Genomic DNA, 9565 nt, shown 5'->3' on the forward strand with positions numbered 1-9565 from the left:
CAACTACTAAATGATGGTTATGACTGTTTTTGAGATGTAGGTGGGTGGGCTCTACAAAGCATCAAATGACTAAAACCACAGAGAAAGCATCATGGTTCATGCCCGGGGGTGTTGAAACCTGTGAAATCAAGAGGATTTGTGAATTGGAGGCTCATACTGATGTCTCTTTACTGTGAGAATGTGTGCGCGACAGCTAATGCCTGTGAATTCACTGGAAACTGCACTTAAAGCTGCAGAGGAAGCACAGAGTGAGAGTAGGGAAGAGCAAGTTGTGCAGCGCTGCAGTTAGCCGAAGATGCTGGACACAGTAACGAAGGCCTTGTGACTATCCGGTGGAACAGGAAGTGGGATGGAACAGGAAGTGGGATGGAACAGGAAGGTTACGAAGGGGGTGATGGCACAAAGGAGCGAGTGACGCTGCCACTGTGGGCTGGGAAAACAGTGAGAAACTAAACTGTGGAAGGTTCCCACCCCCTTCTCACAGCCAGCAGCCATGAATAACACAACTGTGAGTAAAGTGTGTGTGTGTGTGTGTGTGTGTGTGTGTGTGTTATCGTTGCCAGCATACATGAAGATTGCTGCACTCTGAAAAGGCAGAGGTGTGGCATGACAGGTGCAGAGATGGACCAGTCGTGGCCTGTAACAAGAACTGAAGACAAAGAGCCGCCATGGTACATGGCTGTGAACTTAGTCTTCATCTTTAGAAGAAGGACCGCTGTTGTAAGGAAGGGGAGGTGGTACAGGCTGTTGTCTGCCAGGGTCTCGACTTTACGTTTACATGTATTTATTTGAAAGACGCTTTTATGTAAAGCGACTTACAAGTGAGGCAGAGTATAACACAAGCAAAAAGGAGTCAACGATATTAGAAGCAAAGCATGACCATGTTTCAGCCTTTCTTTTGTTCCTTTCTTTTACCTGTTTTGTGTTGATGTGTGTGTGTCTGTTTGTGTTTCCAACTGAGGTAAGAGCCTCCTAATAATACAGGCTTGGGGGTGTGCAGTGAGAGGCTTATTGAGTGGAATAGCTTAGTGTTTTGTTTTCCATTCATTCCAAAATGCAGTGACTGTAGTGTGTAGGTTTTAAGATAAAAGGGTACTAGTATGTAGAGCACAAGGTGAACTGAGTAGCTGACTTAATCAGAAATGCATATTCAACTCATTGTTCTATTGTTAGCCAAATTTTCTAAAACAGTTTAATAAACCTGAGTCCCATTAGCACCACAAGATCATGTCTCATTTGATCATGACAACAATCATTTGAAGTTTAACCCTGTTTTTGACTCTACACATCCATTTCATGTGGGCGCTCAGTTGAGCAGATCCAATTTTAACTGTTTGGATGCCTTGGTCAGTTCCTTGTCTCCTTTAACATACATTCATGGTCTAATGACAGTGTACCAATTGCAAATAGCTTTTCCAAATGGCAAATAACAAAATACACAAAATACAGATGCATTTGAAATGCTGTTCATTCCTTAACAAAGAAAGCAGTCCAGCTGTGTTTATTTAGCGGCTTAGCATTAATCAAAATGATGACTCAGTGGGATTCAAGAACCAGCCTCATCTGACCCTTCTCAAGGCAAACAGAACAGATTATGATTATGATAATAATAACCGCCATATGTGATCTCCTTTATCTGTCCATCACTCGGTACTTTGTGACGCTGAATCATAATGACCATACTGAGTACACTGAACCTGAAGCAGTAGCAAGGCTTGCATGGGCTCCATAAGATCATGAAGGATTACAGCATCCCTTGCCCTCGGTGTCAAGTGTGGTTAAATGTCAGATGTCCATAGCAGCCTACTTATACACCACAGTCAATAGCATTTACCATAATTCCCACTCACTCAGCGCACTAACCACATGGATTACTCTTACCCAGATAAATTTGAATGGAGCGCTCCACAGCTGATTGACTTATGCAAAAAATAAATGTTATGCCAAAGAGATTGATTATGTGACATGCCTGCAGATAGCAATCGATAGGTAGATAGCACTAATTAGGAAGGCAGTAAACATTCGCATTTGCCTGCCTAAAGAGTCAATATGAAACCCATTTTTGTTCATCTCGAGGGAACGAATGATGTCAATAACAACAAAAATGGCCGGGACTCCCATTATCATCCCTGCATAATACCTGTTGTGCTGCTCTTGTTCAGAGAGTTACTTTTCGAGGGTTATTCCCTGGAGCTCAGCAGCTCTTTCACAGGAAGTTCAGTTGCAAGATTAAAGCAGTGATGGGAACCTGGCATTTTGTGCATGTGCAAGACATTCAGCGTTTCAGTATTGTGCATGGCCTACGATCGCAAAGTCATCAAATCCCGTCAACTCCCTAACAGTAGGCTTGCCATAATAACCCATAATCCGGGGTTGCAGCTGCTTTTCTGCCCAGGTTCAAGTACATTTTTTAACAGTTCTGCCTGATTGATTTTCGAGGTAGGGGGTGGTATCAGCTTGTCATGTAGGTGCCTTCTTCACAAATGCATATTGATTTTCGGAGGTAGTTTAGGAGAGCCATTGATTGCAGGCCAAGATGTGCTGGGTGTGTGTGTGCAGCTCAGTGAAAATAACTAGAATACATTGCATTCAAAAGCTTTTATGGTTTATCTCAGACAATGTGGTATGTAAATCTTTTTCTTAATTCGTCATTTCTAATGGGACGTGCTCATAAAGGTTGACATTTTAACCATTCCTAGGAACCAGCCTCATTTTTCACTGGAACAGATTCAGCTTAGGTTCAGCTGCAATGTTCAGTCAAGGCTTTAAGCCCTGAGCTAAATGCTGCTTAATACTGCTGCCCCTAATTATTGGTATGTTTCATGCTCATATCATGATTTTTTCCAATGACATATCTGTTACCCTGTTGATAAATGTAACAAAATTAGAAATCTTGGGTACAATAGTGGTATACAATATACAATATACATTATACGATATACAGAATACAACACTCGGTGACGTGCAGATGATAGATAGCAGCTTAATATTACTGGCCCATATATGCTCCAATAAGATATTCTATGGGAAGGGCTGACATTTTATAGACATGATATGCTTTCATGGCATTTGCATGAAATGTAAGTGCATTTTACAAGTGCATCAACTTGCCCCTACTAAAAGCAGCGAGAGAAAGGTCAGGTTTCATGTTCCTTCACATAACATTTCAGCATGTGGTCAAGAGTGGGAAATAACTGTGATGTTAGCAGTTGTTTTCTGTAATATCATAATGACATACACATAACATTTTTGAAAAAGATACCAAATTTCTTTTATCCAAACCTACAGCCTGCTCACTGTTTACATAAATAAAGGTGATGATGTGGAGGAGGAAGAAGAGGAAAAGGAAGAGGAAGAGGAAGAAGAGAAATAGATGCTCTTATACATATGCTTTCCATATGTAGTTCACAGTCTGTTGATAATACACATACTTAGATGAATTATTGAATTGGGTTTTACAGTGGATTTATTAATTTTATAGTAATAATTTTTTGTACTCGTGGTAGTAATAGTAGGCTAGTGCTTCCCTTGCCAGCAGAGGTCAGAGTAGTGCTAAAGATGAAAGAGGGACCTTCAGCCAAGGTACTCAAAGACAAGCTTCCTTAATTGCTGTACGTTAAAAATGACAAATAAGGTTTTATGCAGGCAGAACGTTCAAATATGTTATTTATTTCCAGGCTCGGCGCCAGGAGAAAATACAGTCGCAATTCGCGGGGGTCCACAAAAAGTCACAAATACTATGCAGACATCGGGATATAAGATGACACCTGGGGGTGCATTGACGTCCGTCTGGGGGTGCAATGCACTCCTAAGCACCCCCATAGCGCTGGGCCTATATCACTTCTATTAGAGCTACCGACATTGTAACCAGAGGTATCAAACCACTTCAATCGCTAATCTCTCAAAAGTGCAGGTTCTCCAAGAGACCACCAGGTGGCGCACATTCACGTAATTGTAATGAGCAGCCATTGCGGATGCTGTGTTCTGCACCTCTCTAGGCGTGACTAATCCCTCACACATCAGACTGAAATCTGAGTCACAGAGGGACATCCTTTGCCCACAAGTGCTGTGCACAGGAGGTGTTGCCATTGCATGTGATTCATAATCCGAGGAATGAAATTTTGTAAAAGAATTAACTCTTTCAGCACTTTACCAGTACACATAGTAACTGACCCGGGCCTGATGCGTATTAACACAACACTGAACAAATCAGACTGGCTCATCACCTCTGTGTTGATCCATACAATTTTTCCAGTGTTGTCCATGATGCACACAAATGAGTCAGTAGCAGATACCAGCACTGACCCTCTAAAAGCTTCAAGATGGGTAAACTAACACTAACAGGGCTTTGTCAAACACTGATTTGTATTCAGGGTATTTATATGTACTTGGTGAGTTAAACTACTCACATGCTCAATATTACCGAACAGGAATTTCAAAGCACATTTTGATAATCCCCCAAACTATACAGTGTACAGTAGACGCATATGCTTGGTAGAATATTAAATTCACAAACTGGATGAGACATACATTTTTAGTGTACTGCCAGTACATTTAATCATAACATCATATCATTTAAATTTATTAATTAAAATACTGATTTCTAGTACTGGAAATTTTGCATATTGGTTTATATCAGCATATACAGATGACTGTTTTTGGTGATGTGTGTCACAATCGATAGTTTGCAAAATTACTGAAATCTCAAAAATGTTTAATAAACTCAAATCTCAAAAATGTGTAGTATTGTCATATTTACACAGCAGTGGGTCACAGGGTGTTGAACAACAAAAATGATCATAGAAAAAGACAAAATGTATTACTTCCACCTCCATCATACATGAAGGTACATTGAGGTTATAATTCTGTCACTTATTATTCTATGTCCCTAATGTCACATTTTTTAGGTTACTCATTGTGACAATTTGGCCTTCCGGTTAATTAATTAACTTTTTCAGTAATACATTGTTTGAGGTTACCACTTATGATCAGCTGTTGGACCGTTGATGCAAGCTGCAACATGAAGCTCTGTATGGCCTTTCAAACTTAGAAAGAGATGCCTAGTCCTGGCTTAAGGACAAAGAAGACCAGGACTCTAGTCTCCCCTGGAGCATCTATGTTAATACCAGGGCATTTGTGATTTATTGATCATAATTGACATGAGGTTATGTGTCTGACAAATTGTGTTTTAATATCAGTGAGTGCAGGTGCAAGAGTTCATGGCCTTATCTATCAGAATTATTTATGTATTATGTATTATATATTTTGTCTACGTGAATGTGTGTATTATGCCTTTGTGTATGTGTAAGATATGCATATATGTATCTGAGTTTCAGAGTTCAAGTAGTCTGTGTGTGAGTGTATTTGTTTGTTGTGTGTGTGCATGCATGTGTGTGTGTGTGTGTGTGTGCGTGCGTGCGTGTGTGCGCGCATACATGCTAGTAAGAGAAAGAGGGAGGACAGAAGCACGTGTGTGATCGTGTGTGATGAGGTTATATGCAAGGTAAAGACACAGTGTCCTGTATTTACAGCTCTCTCTGCCCCCGATTAAACAAGCACAGAAAAATACAGCAGAAAGAAATACATATTTTATATTTTTCTGCTTGAATTTTTCTAATGTCTTAATAGCATCCCATAGTCCTAAATTGTATTGTTCACAAGTAATTATTTATTCCAGATGACATGAGGGTTACATTTTTTATTCACACCCCTGTTAGCACTTCTGGGGAGGGCTCTTTAAATCTGGGCTCTTTAGATCATGTTTTTCTTTTGTTTTGCAAACTGAGTTTGACCTTTCTCGAGCTGAAACCACACAGTTAATTCAAAGCTCAGGAGATTGGGATGACCGGCAGAAAACATTTATTTTGTGCTCAGTTAACCAACTCTTTGTAGATTTCTTTACACACATAATCTGTATTTGGGTGAATGGTTTGGACTCTTGCTGTGCTGGAATGTCCATTTTTGGACAAGCATGAGTTCTGGGAAGAGAGGGAATGCCTGTGGTTTATGGTCTGCCTTCCAAAAAGGCCTTCTCCCTTACAACCCAGCCATGAGTGTTATAACATGCAGGAAATGTCAGATGGTAGTTTTTGACACTTATCTGTCCTGAACATACCAGTTCACAATTTGGAGACCTCCCGCTGTTGCCTTTAGATTTATGGTTGCGCCCCCAAACCACTGAATTGTTTTGTGGCCATCTCACAAGTACAACTTGTGGAAGTGATGGCCATTTCTCTGAAGTCTCTGGAGAACACTCTGACCTTAACATTGATGGTGCATTCTCCTGCTGAATTTATTGTGTGTGTTTTTAAACACCACAGTAACATGAAACCCTTTGGAAGCCTTTAGATGGTTCATGAAGATACTATTGAAATTACAACATACTGCTGTACACATTTTTGTTAAGTTTTATTCAAAAGATGAATAAGAGGGATACAAAAATGCAATTATTGTTCTTTTGGAGCAAAATACATTTTGTGTGAACAATCTGAATTTAGTCTGTGAAATGTAATCACAATTAAAGTATCACATTTTTAAATTGTTTAAGCAGAGAAATTGATACAATGAGTAGATTTTCCTTTTATATTTACAGGTATGAATAAATATGAAGGGCATTGGATATAATTTAACCACTCCCGTTAGAATGGGAAGCTGTTTACTTGCACTTATTCTTGCCTGTGTTATCTGTAACAGAAGGAATTTGCAACGGTTAAGCTCTTGGCAGAGTAGCCTTGAATTCCCTTCCACAGAGAGAATTCTGGGAGCACATATTTGCTTATTAGTCCAAAATCATACCCATGAGCCCACCTACAGAGATAAGATATTCAATATATTAGTCAAGATAAGATCAATGGTTGCTGTAGAGATGGTCACGTCTGAGGTCAGTCTGATGCAATGTCCACCTCTTTGGAGAGAAAAAAGGAAATGTGCTTTGGTATTCAAAAAAGACATGAGAGGTTGACTGGTTAGAAAGACTTGACTGGTTGGAAAGGCTTGATCAGAAAGTTCGAGAAAGATCTCAAAGTAGTGTAATAGGATGAGCCAAAAGGCTTGGCTGGTTGGGTTGTAGGTCCCTCTGGGGACTGATCTCTTTGGGTTGATGCTTAACACAACTGGACTGATCTGACAACACACTTTGGAGGAGTAACCCTTTGCAGATTGCAAATACACAACATATTTTAAAAATTATTTTACCCTTTTATGCAAACCCTTTTGGAATTCCCATTTACACATTATGCTTGTATCATTGCATCTGCAGTCATGCAGGACTGCTGACGTGAGACAAATTTCAATGACTGATCATGCAGGTTTGCACTGTACAACATCTGGAAAATCAGGCCCCATCTATCTGAATATGCAGCGCAGCTACTTGTCCAGGCTCTTGTCATCTCAAGACTGGACTGCACCATTAAGCCTCTGCAGTTGCGGCTGTGCGTCTGGTTTTTAATCAACAGAAGAGGGCCCACGTTACATCTCTATTTGTCTCGCTCCAGTGGCTCCCTGTAGCTGCCCGCATCAAGTTCAAGGCCTCGATGCTTGCTTTCAGAACAACCAACAAAACTGCACCTACCTTCCTGGACACACTACTACAAGCCACCCGACCGCTACGCACTGCACCACAGTGCAGTGGACACCAGTTGGACGATAGGTGCTTCTCTGCTGTCATTGGAGAAAATTGCAGCATGCTTGAGATGAGGAATGCCTTGATACCAACCCCCAACCCCAGTGGAACAATGCCAATTTGTTCCATGGCTAACGATATGTTTGGGATTGAACCTGAGCCTTTGTGCTCAGCCTGCATTTGAGACAAGTGCCATAATGGGTGATCCACTCTGGATCCCTACAAGTACAACATCTTGAATGGGGCAGACACTCCTGTCATGACCCTATATGCAGGACTCTAGAGCCCAGGCAAGCAGCCATAATACTCCTTTACACTTACTGGTGTTTATTCAGTAATAAGGATTAAGGTTTTAGCTGAAACAGGAATGTCTGAAAAACCTATTTAATATATAAATGATAACAATAAATAATGGGATAGCAGTTATGCCATCCACTCAGTATTGGACTGATGGGCCATACCCTATACCTATACAACACCATCTAACCTCATTTAAACCTACAGAATCTGGATACAATGTCATGAGGCCATACAATAAATTCACTAACTTGGACAATCTTCACTTTCTTCCTCATGCTCTGCTTTTTTCTTCTTTTTAATTTAACCTTGCAACCTGCCATGAGATAACATACAACATACATTTCATGTTGTTGTGAAATCAGAAATGATTGGGAATGTATTTTAGAACTGTTTTTGCTGTCTGTCAAGGTTGTCCTTTAATCTTTTGATCCTGGGGTTAGTTATCCAGCAAGCTAGTTTTGATACACAACAAAGATGGCAGTCATCTATTTTCTGCCGAGATCAGTGACTTGCATTTTGCTTCAACGAGCAGATGTGGCTATTGGCTGAGTATAAGGCAAAACCAGAGAAGCATAAAAAGGAGACTAGAGCATTGGCAATTAAGTTATCCAGCAAGAAAAGTAATGTGAGTACTGTCATAAAATGAAATAAATACCTGTAAATTACTGGAAAGACTGGAGTTTCATAGAAAATGAGCACAGTGTGGATGTGGTTTAATTTGCACAAATTGATGGCTTGAGGAAAGTATTCCAGTGATGCATTCAACAAAACCTATAATTTGACAAGTCTGCACCTAAAGTAAATAAAACAGTACATGAAGCTAGAAGCTTACATCATTATAATAAGACATTGTACAAAGATTTATGATTAAATAAATGCTGCTTAATGAACTACTCTTTATTGTAAAACGGTAGCACACTATCTAGAATAAATTTTGCTCTGCAAACGTCCCACAGAGTAGAAAACGTGAAAAAGAGTGAAAGCCATAAACGTTGCAGCTTCAGTCTCTTACTGGGTTGTTGCCAGTGAGAGTAGCGCTGTTTCTCTCAGTTCCATTTCTTCTATAGTATTCTCCGTAGGTGGTAGCGTGAAATGCAGCCATTAGCCTGTGGGAGAGTGTATGGGAGAAGTGCTTGCTCCTCGCTCCAGGCGTATGGGGTCTGGTAGTGGGGAATCCAGCTTAGACTGGTCACTGCCAGTTGTAATGTCAGAGTGAAAAAGGGAGAAACCATGTCACAAACTCATATTGCCCTTAAGAGACCAAAGCCCTTATCCTGATTTCAGTGCTCATTTGCATGCAGTATCACTCCATATTACTATATACTACAGCCACTAAGCTTGGCATCCTGTTTAAAGCGTGCCTCTGTCTTACAATTAAGAGTAGTTCATTAAACAGCACTTACGCAGCCATAAATCTGTTAATTATGTTTGTTCCATGGCTAATGATATGGTTGGGATTGAACCTGAGTCTATAATGGGTGATCCACTCTGGATCCCTACAATTACAACATCTTGAATGGGGCAGACACTCCTGTCATGACCCTATATGCAGGACTCTAGAGCCCAGGCAAGCAGCCATAATACTCCTTTACACTTACTGGTGTTTATTCAGTAATAAGGATTAAAGTTTTAGCTGAAACAGGA

The sequence above is a fragment of the Megalops cyprinoides genome, chromosome 6 (genome assembly GCF_013368585.1).
Source record: "Megalops cyprinoides isolate fMegCyp1 chromosome 6, fMegCyp1.pri, whole genome shotgun sequence".
Lineage (NCBI taxonomy): Eukaryota > Metazoa > Chordata > Actinopteri > Elopiformes > Megalopidae > Megalops > Megalops cyprinoides.